The sequence below is a fragment of the Pan paniscus genome, chromosome 15 (assembly GCF_029289425.2).
Source record: "Pan paniscus chromosome 15, NHGRI_mPanPan1-v2.0_pri, whole genome shotgun sequence".
In the NCBI taxonomy this organism is placed as follows: domain Eukaryota; kingdom Metazoa; phylum Chordata; class Mammalia; order Primates; family Hominidae; genus Pan; species Pan paniscus.
The window spans coordinates 53245192-53262289 of NC_073264.2; the positions used below are offsets into that span (position 1 = coordinate 53245192).

The 17098-nt window shown below is 42.0% G+C and overlaps 1 long non-coding RNA gene and 1 pseudogene across 1 annotated transcript; one reads left to right on the top strand and one right to left on the bottom strand.

The window, feature by feature from the left end:
* LOC134729018 (uncharacterized) lies at positions 1–14623 on the bottom strand. Its single transcript, XR_010109851.1, has 3 exons — positions 14055–14623; positions 12512–12615; positions 1–203 (listed from the first exon to the last, which is right to left on the bottom strand). It is a non-coding gene; the product is annotated as an uncharacterized LOC134729018 (long non-coding RNA).
* LOC100989120 (cytochrome c oxidase subunit 5A, mitochondrial-like) lies at positions 4490–7314 on the top strand (annotated as a pseudogene).
* Positions 14624–17098: the final 2475 nt, after the last annotated feature.

The following is a 17098-nucleotide window of genomic DNA, read 5'->3' on the forward strand; positions in this document are numbered from 1 at the left end:
CACTTACACTTACTTGTTTATTATAAAGAATGTTACAAAGCATACAGATGAAAGAAACATGGAAGAGATGTATAGGTCGAGGTATAGGAGAAGGGGCTATCTACAGGCCCCCAACCTTCAGTCATCTCATTCACTTACAAAAGACACTCTTTTCACTCCAGAGATTCCAATGGTGCTAGGAGCTGTGTGCCAGCAACCAGGAGCTGAAAGCAAATATATACAGTCATGTGCTGCATAACAACATATCAGTCTAGGAAGGACTGCATTCACAACAGTGGTTCCATAAGATTATAACGAAGCTGGCTGGGTGCAGTGTCTCACGCCTGTAATCGCAGCACTTTGGGAGGCTGAGGCAGGCAGATCAATTGAGGTCAGGAGTTTGAGACCAGCCTGACCAACCATGGCCAACATGGTGAATCCCCATCTTTACTAAAAATACAAAAATTAGTTAGGCTTGGTGGCACATGCTTGCAATTCCAGCTACTTGGGAGGCTGAGGCAGGAGAATTGCTTGAACCCGGGAGGTGGAGTTTGCAGTGAGCCCAGATCATACCACTGCACTCCAGCTTGGGCAGCAGAGCAAGACTCTCAGAAAAAAAAAAAAAAAAAAAGATTGTAATGAAGCTGGAAAATTCCTATTGACGTCATAGCCATCATAATGTCATAGAGCAATGCATTACTCACATGGGTGTGGTGATCCTGGTGTAAACTAACCTACTGCATTGCCAGTCATGCGAAAGTATAGCACATGCCATTATGTATAGTACGTAATACTTGATAATGATAATAATTTTCATTTTTATTTTCTGTACTTGCTGTACTGTACAGATATTATTTTCTGTACTTGCTGTACTGTACTCTTTATCATAACTTTACAGTGTACTCCTTCTATTTGTTTAAAAACAAGTTAACTGTAAAACAAGCAGGTCCTTCCAAGGTATTCCAGAGAAAGTATTATTACCAGAGGAAATGACAACTTCAAGCATGTATTGACCCTAAAGATTTTCCAGTTGGACAAGATGTGGAGGCAAAAAACAGTGGTTTTGATGCTCCTGACCATGCGTAGGCCTAGGCTAACATGTGTTGGTGTCTTAGGTTTTAACAAAAAATTTAAAAAGTTAAAAAAAGTACAAAAAAAAGCACATAGAATAAGGATATAAAGAAAGAAAATATTTTCATACAACTATACAATGTGTCTTTTAAGCTAAGTGTTATTACAAAGGCTCATAAAGTTTTAAAAATTAAAAGAATTATAATGTGGAAAAGTTACAGTAAGCAAAGGTTAATTTATTATTGAAGAAAGAAAAGTATTATTTTATAAATTTAGTGTAGCCTATGTGTACAGTGTTTAGAAAGTCTACAGTGGTGTACAGTAATGCCCTAGGCCTTCACACTCACTCACCACTCACTCACTGACTCACCCAGAGCAACTTCTAGTCCTGCAAGCCCCATTCATGGTAAGTGCCCTATCAAGATATATCATTTTTTATCTGTTATACCACATTTTTTACTGTACCTTTTCTGTTTGGATATGTTTACATACACAAATACTTACCATTATGTTACAGTCACCTGGAGTATTCAATATGGTAACATGCTGTACAGGTTTATAGCCTAGGAGCAATAGACTATACCATCTAGGTTTGTAAAGTACACCACTGTATAATGTTCATACAATGAAGAAATTGCCTACTGATGCATTTCTGAGAACATCATATCCTCATTAATCAATTCATGACTGTATTTTTTATTATATCATAAATATACTAAACCCAAACTGAATATATCCTTAATTTAAAATCCCTTTAGCCACATCCCAAAATTCCCTGGGCCACTAAATGCCACATGATATGGATGGATGCTGATGGAGGGGAAGTCAGTATAGAAAGGGATCCTGGTTTTACTTTTACAAATTTTACAAAAACATATGACAAGGTGAATACATTGTTTAAGCACCATAATTAATCTCTTCATGCCCAATTACCCACACTTGTGTAGACCATACACATTTAAAAATGACTAAATGGTCCTGAATCTTTTTATACAGCTTCTTGAAGGGAAACAAAGCAATGATTTCTTAAATCATTAATCTCTATTTACAATGAACCTGAGTAGATTGACAAATTTATCCAAAAGAAAAAGAAAGAAAAGAAAAGAAAGAAAGAAAGAAAGAGCTGGGCGTGGTGGCTCACGCCTGTAATCCCAGTACTTTGGGAGGCTGAGGCGGGAGGATCACCTGAGGTCAGAAGTTCGAGACCAGCCTGACCAACATGGAGAAACCCCGTCTCTACTAAAAATACAAAATTAGCCAGGCGTGGTGGCACACGCCTATAGTCCCAGCTACTCAGGAGGCTGGGGAAGGAGAATTGCTCGAACCTGGAGTGGGTAGAGGTTGTGGTGAGCCAAGATTGTGCCATTGCACTCCAGCCTGGGCAACAAGAGTAAAACTCCATCAAAAAAAAAAGAAGAAAGAAAGGAAGGAAGAAAGAAAAAGAGAGAGAGAGAGAAAGGAAGAAAGGAAGAAGGAAGGAAGGAAGAAAGGAAGGAAGGAGAAAGAAAGGAAAGAAAGAGAGAAAGGAAAGAAAGAAAGAGAAAGAAAGAAGAAAAGAAGAGAAAGAAGGAAAGAAAAGAAAAGAAAAAAGAAAAGAGGGGAAAAAAAGAGTTTTTAATTGTTCAGGACTAACCCTTTTTTCCCCTCTCTAGAGATTCTCTCATTGGAATCTCTCTCAACAGAGCCTGCCCCTCCCCAAAGGATCGAAGCCCACATTCCATTTCACCACCAAGGCCCAAGGAGAATCCCGGAGCCCTCCAAATTCTCTCTGCACTGATGACAGCCCCTCAGGCTGGGGCTTGCCCTGGAGGACTGCCCTCTGCCCAGCTGTGGCCTTAATCGTGCCATGTACCTGGCTACCTCCTTCTCAAGCGTTTCTCCTCCTCACTTGGATTGACCTCAGGTGCCCTTCAATCCTCTAGCTGCCTGGAACCAAACTGCTTCGCAGCCTAGAGGAGCAGCCCTGCCAAACCCAGGAGCCTGAAATGTAGTCATTTGTGGGATTATATAATTCTAAATTCCAAAATGCAACTAGAGATACTTTTTTGACATTGAGTGTGTTTTATTGACCCATTTCCCAATGACCAAAACTATACTCATTTGGATGTAAACTTCTTACTTCCCACTCAGGCATTAACAAGAAATCAGCTTTAAGAAAATTAATTGTCCTTCCTTCCAAACTTTGCACACCCTCTTTTTATGTTGCTTACAGCAAAGATGGTGAATAAACACTAATCCCAATGGCCATCAGAGGGTTGGTTTCTGAGATATCTGGCTGGTCTAGCCAGAACTGAGACTTTTGTTTCAAAATGGTAGACCATGTACAAGCTGTAGTTTCCTCCAAATTTCTAGAAATAGTTGTGCTTAAAAACTAGATTAAGAATTTGGCTACCAATAATTTAAGGAATAAAAGTTAAAGAGGTTGCTTTTGTTTGTTTGTTTTTTGTTGTTGTTGTTGTTGTTTGAGACAGAGTCTCACTCTGTCGCCCAGGCTGGAGTGCAGTGGTATGATCTCAGTTCACTGCAACCTCCACCTCCCAGGTTCAAGTGATTCTCCTGCCTCAGCCTCCCAGGTAGCTGGGACTACAGGCATGTGTCACCACGCCCAGGTAATTTTTGTATTTTCAGTACAGACGGGGTTTCACCATGTTGGCCAGGCTGGTCTTGGACTCCTGACCTCAACTGATCTGCCCGGATTACAGGCTTAAGCCACAGCGCCCAGCCTTTTTTTCTTTCTTTCTTTTTCTTTCCTTCCTTCCTTCCTTCCTTTCTTTCTCTCTCTCTCTTTTTCTTTCTTTTTTTTTTTTTTTGACAGAGTCTTGGTCTGTCACCCAGGCTGGAGTGCAGTAGTGCTGTCATAGCTCACTGCAGCCTCGACCTCCCTGGGCTCAGATGATCCTCCCACCTCAGCCTCCCAAGTAGCTGGGACCACAAGCGAGTGCTACCAATGCCCAGCTAATTTTTTGTAGAGATGGGGTTTTACCATGTTGCCCAGGCTGGTCTCAAACTCCTGGCTCAAGTGACAGCCTGCCTTAGCCTCCCAAAGTGTTGGGATTACAGGCCTGAGCCACTGCACCCAAGAAGGTTGGCCTGGAAAGGAAATCTATAGTCCAAACTTATAGAAGATCAATAAGAAAGGTAGGCTATGCCTGGAGGCTGTATACACTTGGAGCAGAAAGGGGTCTGAGGCAACAGACAGGGTGTAGATGTGAAAGCGCAGCCACCAGGCAGCAATGATGGGGAGTCTGCCTCCAGGCCACACTAGATCAGAGACAGGGTAACAGGTGGCCAGTGACCTTAGGAAGGAGTGGGGAGTACCAACACCCAACAGAGCAACCACTAAATGGCCTTGCCAGGTGACACATCCTGTCCTTCCTCTTCCTGAAAGCAAGTCAGAATGCAAATCACAAGGGCAATTCTTGTCTCTCCCAAAAAGACCATGCAAACAGATGGGAAGAGTCTAACAGGAAATCTCAACCACAAAGATGAGCCCATAATCAAGAAACATGAAGTATTAGAGAAAATCAACCTCCATGAATGGAGACAATGAACTAAAGCCATGGAAGAACTCATGGATAATAATACAAAGTTAGTGGAGCAATCAGAACAGCACTTCAAGGCTGAATCCTGGTTTCCTCATTCTCAGGCCACCATTCTTTTCCCTTTTCCACACTGCATCCTTCCCTAAGTCGGGCACTCCCTATATAGTAGAAGGACTTTAAAGACATTTCTTTACTTTCCCAAATAAAATCTATTTGGGAAAAAGAACTTAACTTAGAGTAAGACCCATACAAATAGATATCTATTTCATTGCTTCATTTCCTGATTTGAAAAAGGACCTTATTATCCATCCTAAAATTTCTGTATCCCATTCTATTCACAGGTCAATTTCCCCTCATCTCTCTAGAACCACTGCAACTGCTTTCTAACTCTTCTTGCTGTCTCCAGGCTCCGCTCCTCTCACCCACCCATCTATTCTTCACCCTTTAGCCAGAGAGATTTTTCTAAAATGCAAAGATCACTCCAGCTGCTCCAAAACTTTAAACATCCTCCTGCAGCTCTGTGAATAGAGTCACATTCCTTAAAATGACCTACAAGACCCTGTAGCATCTGGCTCCTGCCTTTTTGTCTAGTCTTATCTCTTGATGCTTCAACAACCACCCCACCCCATCCCCTTTGTTCAATAACCCACCCATAGCAAACTCTTCCATTTGTTCCTCTCCAACTGTTTTCTCTGCTTTGAATGGATCTCCCCCCACTTTTCACGAAGCCAACAGGTTTCAGCTGTGCTTCCAGAGTTGGGGAAGCCTCTTCTGTACTCCCATGGCACTAAGTATCTCACCCTGCATTTATCTCTCAGACAATAGGATTTAACAATGGGTTTTCTTGTCTGTATCTCCACCAGTGTATAAGCCCCAGAAGGCAGAGACTTCTTTGTTCTCTGCCTTATCCACCCATAAAGCAAGGGATGCACACCATGATGACCTTTGGAATTGATGAGCTATCTGATGCCTTTATCGATACTTTTGTGGCACACTGAGCAAATTTAGAGCCCAGTAGAAACATGGTCATTTCCCTCTTCCCCCACAGAATGGATTTGCAGGCTATTCTCAGACCTACCTCGATTTGTAGATTCATCTATTCACTCAATAAATTCACTCAATAAATACTATGGAGGGCCAGGAATACTCCATATTCTGGGTGCAGCAATAAACAGAATGGAGGCAAATCCTCACCCTTGTGGAGTTCATTTGATAGGAAATTACTTGGCCAGCAGCCTCCTCTTTCCCACCCATCCTAAGACCAGCTTGCCATTCTGCTGGGATCCTCCCCAGCTGCTGATGAGTCCTGCTGGTATAGAGCATCAGGTTTCATAGCCACACTCATAGCTTCTTTTCTTTCATTAAAAATAACTTTTTATTATGGAAGAGTTCAAGCAAATACCAAAGTAGAGATAATAGGATAATGAGCCCCCATATATCTAACACATCAACACATCGCTGAGGTTGTCTCATTTATAGCTCTCACACTCTTTTCCATTGCCCACCAGATTACTTTAAAGCAAAACCAGACATCTAAGTCGTTTCATCCATAAATCCCTTCTGGAGGAATAGGGCTTTCATATGGACTTGGAGAATGGAAAGGTCATAGATAGGGTGGGAAGAAGGCAGAGTGGCATCCTAACAGGGAATGAAAGCACAAGAAGTTTGGACAGGAAATGAAAATTATGTATACAGAGTCAGGAAGAAACCCTCCTGAATGGAGAGAAAGTTGGACAGATCAGTTGGAAGTGATTAAGAAAAGTTTCAACCCGCCAGCTCCAGAGCAGCCTGCGAGCTCACGCCAGGCCTCTCTCCAGCCTCAGCCTGCGATCTTACTAGGCACAGCTCTCTGGCCCTCGAGGCCTTCTGCACCCAGCTGTGACCCCCGCCTGGCCGTGGCTATCCAGTCAGTTCGCTGCTATTCCCATGGGTCACATGAGACAGATGAGGAATTTGATGCTTTCCGGGTAACATACTTCAACAAGCCAGATATAGATGCTTGGGAATTGTGTAAAGGGGTGAACACACTTGTTGGCTATGATCTGGTTCCAGAGCCCAAATCACTGATGCTGCTTTGTGGGCATTCAGACAGTTATATGATTTTGCTAGTGCAGTTGGCATCCTAGAGGCTGTTAAGGACAAAGCAGGACCTTATAGGGAAATCTGCCCCTATGTCATCCAGGAACTCAGACCAACTTTAAATGAACTGGGAATCTCCACTCCGGAGGAACTGGGTCTTGACAAAGTGTAAACCCCATGGATGAGCTTCCCAAGGATTTATTGATATTGCTACTTAAGTGTAAACAGTCACCTGGAAATACTGATGATAATATATTACCTTATTTGAACAAGTTTTCCTTTACTGAGTACCAAACCATGTAATGATAACTTGGACTTTAATAAAAGGGAAATGAGTTCGAACTGAAAAAACAAACAAACAAACAAACAAACAAAAAAGAAAAGTTTCAAATGCCAGCCTGAGGATATAGGTTCCTGCAGAGGAGGTTTAGTTAGGTATTCACAGGTTTTAAGTGTATCAAGGTAAGTTAAGCAGTGTTCAAGTGAGAATCATCTAGGCTGAACATGGGCCCAGGAGACCCAAGAAGAAAAATGTATAGAGGGCAGAAGCATGAAGGGGCCCATTATTATAATTCACATGACAAGGGCCCAGACCACCGTGGTACTGGCAAAAATGGAGGGAGGAATGGGCTAGGATGTGGTTTAAAGGTTGAAGGGATAGAATTCATTGCCTAGCTCAAAAGAGTGGTTAAGGAAAGAATAAAAGATGACTACATGGCTCCAAGTCTGGAGAATGGAAGTCATCTACAAAGTCAAAGAAAAGGGAGGGGAATCTTTTCAGGAGATAAGTTTTATTAGGTTGATGCAAATTAATTAAAGAAATTGCCATTTCTTTCAATGGCAGAAACCGCAATTGCTTTTGCACCAACCTAATACTTTGGATTTAATAATGGGATATATGAGTATAAATATTTCACAGTCCATGGAAGGTATAGAATTGGCACTGGAGTAAAGTGGTATAGGTTTAAATGTATCCACTTAAAATTGATAGTTGAGGTCAGGTATCTCTATTGGTTTAATGTATGGAAAATGGAAAGGGAAAAAGGGAGGAAGGAAGATTGAGGAGAGGAAGGAAAAGTTAGAGGAGGACAGGCATGGGGAGGGGAAAGGAAAAGAGAGAAAAGGCAAGCAGAGGAGAGAGCAGGAGAGGAAGAGAAAGGAGAGGAGAGAGAAAAAGGGGCAAGTCAGGATGAAGAGGAATCATGGCTAAGACAGAAAAGGAGGTAACAGTACCAAGATAGTCAAATAATCTCAAAAGCCAAAGAAGGGTGCCTTTCTAAAAAGAAATTTTAATCATTAGTGAGACTGGCGGTTGGAAAAGCCCACTGAATATGCATGATGTCATGTACTGTACATTCACAACACACACAAGGCCACATTCAATCTGTTGACCTTGAGGGCAGAGCACAAGGCTCAGTTGTTCCCGCCCTGCCCCAACCCCCAGGGTTTGCCTCTGAAGAGAAGGAGAAGTCTGTACTGGGAGAGCTGGAATTCTTGAATCAGGCTAGTTGTTAGCTATGTTGTGAAATGGGCTCATTTTCAGAAACTAAAAAATTCATTTCTGCTGATAGTCACTGTAGTAAGTAGATGATGGGTCACTCTAATAAGTAATAGGCTTGAGCGAAAAATGGGTCCCTAATTTGCTGTCAGGGATGGAGTGACAAAACCAGGATCCACCAATGGAGAGGAAACAGCCCAGCTTGGAAGGAATGATTTGTACCCCAACCAACACCGTGATGCAAACACAATTTGGGTGCCTCCTTTAGTGACATCAAGAAAAAGAAACCTAATATGTAGCCATATTAAACAAACTGAAATCCACAAATCATGTTAATCATGGGGCAATTTCATAATGGCATGGATTAAGCGGTGATGACATTACAAATATAAACAGAAGGAACATCTTTAAAAAGTCCAAAAAAATTGGAATTTGTCTGTGTACTAACAGAGTCACATGGAAGAGAGGGTTCCTGGGTTCTAGATAATTGGTAGTGACAATATAAAGATAAATCATCCTATAGAAAAGATGGTTACTTCATGAGATAATTTTTCTCTTTTCATTTGTTTTGAATATTCAGTTTCCTTTTTTGCCATACCCTATGATTACTAAGATTTATTTTTTCCATTGTTTTTAAATTATTATTATTTAGAAATAATTTAGATTTTTAATTATTCACAAGGAATTTACTATTTTCTCTATTTTTGAAAACCTTTATGATTTATTTTGAAAAACATAGACATTTTCAAACTTAGAAAGAATAGTACAAGGAACTCACATGCACCTGTTACCCCATTTCAACAATTAATCAGCAGTCTGCCACTTAAAAAAACAGCTATTCTTCCTTTTTTACCTCTCCTCTTCCTATTTTTTTTTCCTGGAGTATTTTAAAGCAAATCCTGGACATCATATCAACTCACCAGTAAATACATCAATATGTATTCATCTTTTACCAATACAAACTTTTTAAAAACTGGCAATCATGCCATTATGACAGTAATACAACTTATAATAACTTCTTTATATAATTGAATACTAAGTCTATGTGCAAATTTCTCTGATTATCTCAAAGATGTATTTTATAGTAGGTTTGTTTAAATCAGGATCCACACAAGGTCTAGATATCAGTTATTCCATCTCTTAAGTATCTTTTATTCTCTAAAAATTTATCCCTCTTTTTATATGCAATTATTTTTTGGAGAAACTGGATTGTTTGGTTTGTAGAATATCTCATTCAGGATTTGGTTTATTGCATCTTCATAGTCTTGTTTAAATTGTTCTACTTCTTTTGTTTTCTTTAAACTGGTAGTTAAACCTACTGACTTGATAAGATTTTTAGGCAAAAATACTTCTAAGTGGTGGTATGTTTTTTCTACTGCACAACATCATTATATGGTCCAGTTGTACTTTTAATGATACCAAGATTGGTGATTGGGTTTTGATGAGAGAAGCCTAATATTTCCATTATGAAGTTCTTTGTCAACTTTTAACCTGTATTAGCAAACGGGTTAAAAGCGACTCATAATTGTTGCCTGGATTCATTTTATAGGGATTGCAAAATGATGATTTTCTAATTCTATCATTTCTTCTGCATTTATTCATTGGAATTATCCTATAAAGAGCTTCCCCTCATCAACAATGTGGTTACCCTGAAATATAGTACATACAAGAAAGGCAGAATAAATCCTTTATATTTCCCTTTTCAATACATTTTTGAGTAATTTTAGCAGCCTCCAAAGATGACCAAGGAGGAATTTTAAGTCATTAAATACTCACGAATTTTTAGATATCTGATGTATTTTAATTCTTTCTCACACACAAATTATCCCATTTTTGGCCAGTGGGAGCCCCTTAATGGCAGTTCTTGTGTCTTTTTGATATGACCCTAAAACTGCCTTTACAAAGTTATGACAGCATAGCTGACTCCATCTTGCTTCTAACCTCCAAGCTGTCATTGCTGGGCATAGGTCCAGCTAACTTTGGGAGGATTTTAGTTTACAGTTTAACCTTAAAGCAAGGATGATAATAGCCACTCCCAAAATTAAACCACCTTTGTAAAAATAACGGAAGACCACAAGATTAGGATTATGAGAAGGGCCTGAATTCTGGTTAAGATACAGGCATAGTTAAACAATAACCAGCCATTGTTCCAGAGGTCACAAGATTTGTAACTTCTCCAATTATTCCTGTAGATAACATCACTATTGTAGAACCTAAGACTGGCCTTTTGAGATGTTTTTAGACTTTTACATTTATGGCAACTGACTGACTCTACCCAGACCATGACTCGTGACTGAAATGGTCCTGTGGCCCCCATCCAGAGGCTGACTCAGCACATAAGGACCATTTTTCCAGGCTCCTATGACTGCATCCCCAACTAATCAACATTTCCCATTCCCTAGCCTCCTGCCCACCAAGCTCTCCTTGAAAAACTCTAACCTCCAAGCCTTCAGGAGACTGACTTGAATAATTCCAGTTCTTCTACGTGGCCGGCCTCGTATTAATTAAACTCCTTCTTTACTGCAATACTGTGGTCTCAGTGAATGGGTTTTGTCTCTGCAGCAGGCAGGAAGAACCCATTGGATAACGACAGCCCCATTTGTTTTGAAAGGCTTTCTTGTTTCTTCTTTGACACAAAACAATGTCCCAGACTCACCTTTTAATTTTTGCCCTAGACTTGGAATCAAGCATTTTTCTAAAGAGCTCTAGTTCCTGTTAGTTGGGAATAGTGAGAGGTGACAGCGTGCTAGCAGTCCTCACAGGCCTCGCTCCTTCTCGGCGCCTCCTCTGCCTGGGCTCCCACTTTGGCGGCACTTGAGGAGCCCTTCAGCCCACCGCTGCACTATGGGAGCCCCTTTCTGGGCTGGCCAAGGCCGGAGCCGGCTCCCTCACCTTGTAGGGAGGTGTGGAGGGAGAGGCGCGAGCGGGAACCGGGGCTGTGCACGGCGCTTGCGGGCCAGCTGGAGTTCCAGGTGGGCGTGGGCTTGGCGGGCCCCGCACTCGGAGCAGCTGGCCGGCCCTGCCGGCCCCGAGCAATGAGGGGCTTAGCACCCAGGCCAGCGGCTGCAGAGGGTGTACTGGGTCCCCCAGCAGTGCCAGCCCACCGGCGCTGCGCTCGATTTCTCACCGGGCCTTAGCTGTCTTCCCGCAGGACAGGGCTCCGGGACCTGCAGCCCGCCATGCCTGAGCCTCCCACCCCCTCCATGGGCTCCTGTGCGGCCCGAGCCTCCCCGACGAGCGCCAGCCCCTGCTCCAGGGCGCCCAGTCCCATCGACCACCCAAGGGCTGAGGAGTGCAGGCGCACGGCACCGGGACTGGCAGGCAGCTCCACCTGCAGCCCTGGTGCGGGATCCACTGGGTGAAGCCAGCTGGGCTCCTGAGTCTGGTGGGGACGTGGAGAACCTTTATGTCTGGCTCAGGGATTGTAAATGCACCAATAGGCACTCTGTATCTAGCTCAAGGTTTGTAAACACACCAATCAGCACCCTGTGTCTAGCTCAGGGTTTCTGAATGCACCAATCGACACTCTGTATCTAGCTACTCTGGTGGGGCCTTGGAGAACCTTTGTGTCCACACTCTGTATGTAGCTAATCGGGAGGGGACGTGGAGAACCTTTGTGTCTAGCTCAGGGATTGTAAACGCACCAATCAGCGCCCTGTCAAAACAGACCACTCGGCTCTACCAATCAGCAGGATGTGGGTGGGGCCAGATAAGAGAATAAAAGCAGGCTGCCGGAGGCAGCAGTGGCAACCCGCTCAGGTCCTTCCCTACAATGTGGAAGCTTTGTTCTTTTGCTCTTTGCAATAAATCTTACTACTGCTCACTCTTTGGGTCCACGCTGCTTTTACAAGCTGTAACACTCACCACAAAGGTCTGCAGCTTCATTCCTGAAGCCAGCGAGACCACGAGCCCACCGGGAGGAAAGAACAACTCCAGATGCGCTGTCTTAAGAGCTGTAACAGTCACCTCGAAGGTCTGCAGCTTCACTCCTGAGCCAGCGAGACCACGAACCCACCAGAAGTAAGAAACTGAACACATCTGAACATCAGAAGGAACAAACTCCAGACGCGCCACCTTAAGAGCTGTAACACTCACCGCGAGCCTCTGCGGCTTCATTCTTGAAGTCAGTGAGACCAAGAACCCACCAATTCTGGACACAATAGGATTTAAAAACCACAATCTGGATGCTTATTGTGTTAATTACTGCTGAGTTGTCATTCCTTTTAGACTTTTTCAAGGGACAGAGCAATGAAATATGCATTTTAAAATTTATTTTAAAAGATAAAATGAGTTTATAGTGATATGTCCAATTCAAACGTTAGATTATAAAATTTTTACTTACCTTCTTTGATTTTATGTGCTTATTTGAGTAATCTTATTGTTACTAGTTATTCTGATGTTCTAGAATCATTTATATTTGAAGCAACAGCCAAGGTTTATCAATGCCTGAAAAGTGAAACAGAAATGATAAAGAAAATAAAGGAAAACATCAATGCAGAAAGGAACTATAGTAAATATCTTTAGGGATGTAAAAGAAGATATTACCTCCATGGAATTATTGCAGAGAACTCTTAACCTAGGTTCAGTAGTCTTATTGCCTATTATTTTTAAGCTATATATGTGTTGTAAGCTAAAGTTGATAAGTAATTATGTTAATATAGAGACTGAGCTTTTCAGCATAGGAACAAGAAGATACAAATATAAAATCAAATAAGCAAAAACCCTGTAATCATAAAAAACTGGCAAATGTTATTGGAAGACCACCGTCTGGACACAAGGGCTCCCTGGGAAAACACCACAAGAATGCAATAAGCCAAAGCTCGAAATTCTACAGAACCTATTATCTGATTTCTTCTACAAATGAATAGCATGAAAAGAAGAGAGGAACTAACGTGTATTTTGTATAGATCTTACTTGGTTTCCAACTCAAGCCAACTTCAAAAAAGACATTTTAGACAACAAAAGAAAGTGGATCACCGGGCATTACGTGAGGTGAAAAAATTACTAGTTTTGTTACATATAATAGTAGTACTGTTATTTGTTAAAACTCCTTATCTGCTAGCAATATATTTTGAAGACTTTACAGATGACATGATACTTGGAATGTGTTTTTACATATCTAGAAAAAAACTGGAAGGGACATAAGTGAAACAAACTTGGTCAGATATCGAAGTTAGGTGGTGTGGGATCATCATACTATCCTCTAATTTTTGTATGTTTGAAAATATCCTTAATTTTTAAAGGTTAAAAAAAGACTTTATTTAGAAACACTAAAGAAGACAAAAATAAATGGAGAGATATAAGGATGCTTTAAAAAAGGTAATTAATTAATTACATTATTTAAAAAGCACAAGAAGACAAGAAAGAATCCAGCTCAAATCCTATGTCCCAGGGTCCAGCAACTAGCAGGGTGTGCCTAAAATTCCCCCAAAGCCGCAGCTGAGGACCTGAACTGGAGGGCAGATGTCCCTCCACCCTCCTTCCTAGGGCAGCAATTAGCACTCCAGTCTTCTGGTTGGAGGCTCTTTGTGCAGCAGGCTGCACGTGCAGCCTCATAGTTCACAGAGCCCTTTTGGACATGGAGTGAACAGTTGGTTACATTCTCCACATTTTTATGCAGATGACATTGCTCATGGTGGATACTAGAGCTGGGGCAGCTGATGAGGAAATCACCAGGGGTGGCTCAGAAAAAAAAAAAAAAATGACCTCCCTAAGGGACACTACAGGAAACCAGCCCCGAAGTGATTTCTTTTGAAATTCGGGGCAGCAGCAAGCTCATATTTCTTTTGGTTAGTTCCTTCACCATGGTTGCCAGTCTCAGTAAAGCTGAGTGTTCCTATCTCCGCCTCTGTCTCCCTCATCAGCTATTGTTTTACCTCACCCACCCAAGGTATGGGAGGCCTCCATTCCATTTAGAGAGCTCCTGGTGCTTCCTGGTGGCTGGTGATGATTCATTTTTATTCCCTTGAATCTTCCCCATGGCCAGATCATTGTTGTCCATATCCTTCCCTCCAGGAAACAACAAAAGGCAATATTTGGTCTTTTGGCTGGAGTCTATGCCGGACCAACACATCCCACAAATGGCTTGAGCTGAGGGTTCCTCCAGCCCCCTGAGATTTCCCAAAGCATTTCGAGATAAACTCTAATAGTAGGATACATTTGCTTTCCGGTTGAAGTGATGGGTTATATGATTCATCTGTTCCCTAAGATTTCCAGTTATAGTCATGAAATCTGGCCTCTGCCCCTGATGTAAAACCCTTGTGTTTATAAGAAGTAACCTAAGTAACCTACCACATGTTCAGAGTTGGAAACCTACTTCCTGTCCCCCGAGTTTGTAAACCCAGCAAGATATATTTTCTCTTTTCAGCCATGCTTGAAAAGTTGGTATAACTGAAATAAGTTTTAAATAAGGCAAATTGGAATAAACTCCAACTCAATGATTTCATCTTCCCAATCCTGCCCCAAATCATGGCCATATCAGTGGGATTTCCAATTGCAAACAGCACCAAACAGCACCAAATTCATGTTAGCAAATTTTAAGGATGAGAAGTGACCTCGGCCATCCAGAATTGGATTTGTAGCAGATGATAAATAAGATGCTTAGCATCACAGACCATCAGAGATGGCCGACTTGAGCCAGCATCGACCCTCTCCTTTCACAGGTGAGAAAACTAAAGTCCAAAGACAGTCTTATTTTAAAGCCTAAATTGCAGGGGTAGCGAGTGAAACCAGTTTCAAAATGAGGTTTACCACAGAGGAGCCCAAACCCACTCTCTCACTCATGTCACATTCTGAAGTGTCCTTCTTACTGGTTTCCAACTCTTCACCTCTCTCTTCTTATCTCTTCCCCCTGCCCTCCACACTGCTCCCTGCTGCAGCCACTTTCTCTGCAGCACAGCCCTGATCATATCTCCCCTGGTTCAAAACTATTCCATAGTTCTCGGCCTTGGCTGTTCCCAATGACATTCCAGTTGAACTTCATACTTCACTCGCGTGCCCTGCCCAGTCCATATGGAAAAGTAGCTGCTCCCAAGAGAGCTTTGTGCCTATCTCTTTTCCCATGTGATTTTCTCTGCCCAGAAGATTCTTTCTCTTTAACAGGCAAGATCCACCTACCCTTTAGAGGCTCGGTTCAGATACCATTTCCTCCACAAATGCTTCATTCACTCTCCTAAGTGAAAGCCAGTTCTCACCTTTTTGTCTCTTTGCACTGTAGATCTCTATTTTGGCAGGTAACACATTCTATTTCATGTAATACTGTAGTTAATTACGAACATTCTGCATCTTCCCACTTGACACTAAATTCCTGTAAGTGAGAAACTAGATCTTACTTACAACCCCAGCACAGTTATTTGTTTAGAGTGAACATCATTTTTTAAAATTAAATTGGGTTGAAATCCACTATCTTTGGAAACCCAACAGCATTTAGGCATATAATTCTAAAGAGCTGAAATTTAATGTTTTATGTACTTCTATCCTTGATAATCTCAGGTACGCTGAAGGACATTTTTATCTCCTATAATGTGTCATGGATAAAAATAGGGAGCATTCTTTTTTCATTGCTATTAGGTCATGCTCATGTTCAACTTATTTTCTAGAGTTGGGGTCTCACTATGTTGCTCAGGCTAGTCTCAAACTCCTGGGCTCAAGCAATCCTCCTGCCTCAGTCTCCCAAAGTTCTGGGATTACAGGTGTGAGCCACTGTGCTCAGCCAACATGTATTTATTTAATACACCTAGAATGCAGAAAACACTGTGTAGGTTACTGCGGGGGTAGAGAGGTGAATAAAATCTGGGACCCAGACCATAAAATAGTTGTGATGGGGGGCCAGGTGCGATAGCTCACGCCTGTAATCCCAGCACTTTGGGAGGCCGAGGCGGACAGGTCACGAGGTCAGGAGATCAAGACCAGCCTGGCCAACATGGTGAAACCCCATCTCTACTAAAAGTAAAAAAAATTAGCTGGGTGTAGTGACGTGCGCCTGTAGTCCCAGCTACTTGGGAGGCTGAGGGGGGAGAATTGCTTGAACTCAGGAGACGGAGGTTGCAGTGAGCCGAGATCAGGCCACTGCACTATAGCCCAGGCAACAAAGTGAGACTCCATCTCAAACAAACAAACAAACCAACAAAAATAGTTGTAATGGGTTTACTTTCACAGCTATGAACTCAAGGGCCAACCCAGGCATCAACTCTTAGACATTTCACAAATAGCAACTGCTAATCACCCCTGTCTGCTATTAAAGAAAGTTGTGAAAGACTAACAGCCTTAGGAACTACCCTTAGTAAGGAATCAGAAGATCATGGGTCTACTTCAGACGGACTCTACCAAATTTCTATCAGCATGGCCTTGGACAAGTTGCTTATTTCTATTCATCTTCCTCATCAGCAAAACAGACTCTTCATGAAAGGGCTCTTCATGGGTTCCTTCAAGGACATAGGTGTGTTAAAGCAAAATAAATATAGCCTGAGAAGGACTCCATTCTTCTATATTTGAGTCCTTGGGGATGAACTGTAACCTAGCTTAATAAACAAGATTGAAAACCTAACTTAGGAGTATGCATCTGGAACAATAGCTGAGTCTTGGCCAATCCCAGCAGCCGTACTTCAACTACTCACACACTGATGAGTGTTCAGACTGTGTTCAAAAAAGGCAAGTGCCAACCTGCAATCAATCCAGCTGTTCTGTACGTCACTTCTGGTTTCTGTACTTCATTTCCCTTTTTTTGTCTATAAATCTTCTTCCACCACGTGGTTGTGCTGGAGTCTCTGTGAATCTGCTGTGACTCTGGGTGCTGCCCCATTCGCAAATTGTTCATTGCTCAATTAAACTTCTTTAAATTTAATTCAGATGAACTTTTTCTTTCATCAGGTGTCACCTAACATACAAGTTTGTGGACCAATTCTGCAAACATATGGTATGAATTAAAGCA